General features: G+C 41.3%; 1 protein-coding gene across 1 annotated transcript in view; it reads left to right on the top strand.

Annotated features, from left to right (window-relative positions):
- Positions 1 to 641, top strand: part of P2RX7 (purinergic receptor P2X 7) — a 50,026-nt gene that overhangs the window by 41,684 nt on the left and 7,701 nt on the right. The window lies entirely within an intron of this gene.

The following is a 641-nucleotide window of genomic DNA, read 5'->3' as shown; positions in this document are numbered from 1 at the left end:
AGGGAAACTCCCTTTCAACAGATTGGCTGCTCAAAACATATACATCTGATCCCATCATGGGAACAACCCATACCACAATTGTTTAAACCACTCAGAATTGTGGTCCAGCCAAGTTGACACACAGCTCCAACTATCACAGACGCCTTAGGCACTACGCCTCCAGAGCTCCTAAGATCATTTCAGACAGTGATAAGTACGATAAAGAACATAGACTATGATGATGTGATACGAGAATAACGTTGGGTGGGGGTGGTGCTGCCTAGATTGAGTGGTTAGGGACAGAAGGTCTCACTGAAGAGGTGATATCTCAGTTGAGGCCAGGTTTTTCCTGAAATTCACTTTCCAGATCTATAAAACAGAGATAATGACACGCATCTCATGACACGTATCGCACATGGTTCTTAGAAGGCTTCACGAGTCAGGGCTAGTTTGTAAAGTACCAGTACAGTCCTGATATGTACAAAGTATTTAGCAAAAGAAAACTACTGTGTTTTCCATAAATAATGCACAGATGTAAATAACACACATATAACTGGCATAGCACGCATAGGAAATTAACACAGAAGGGGCTACGCAGCTGGCAAAACACATACTGTGCATTGTTTGTGTAAAAATATGGTACTATTATTAGAGTTTGGTTT

This window comes from Orycteropus afer, unplaced genomic scaffold (assembly GCF_000298275.1).
Source record: "Orycteropus afer afer isolate SDZICR_OR568_19922 unplaced genomic scaffold, OryAfe1.0 scaffold00048, whole genome shotgun sequence".
Taxonomy (NCBI): domain Eukaryota; kingdom Metazoa; phylum Chordata; class Mammalia; order Tubulidentata; family Orycteropodidae; genus Orycteropus; species Orycteropus afer.
The sequence above is the reverse complement of the archived record's forward strand: the minus strand, read 5'-3'. Positions and strand labels throughout refer to the sequence as shown.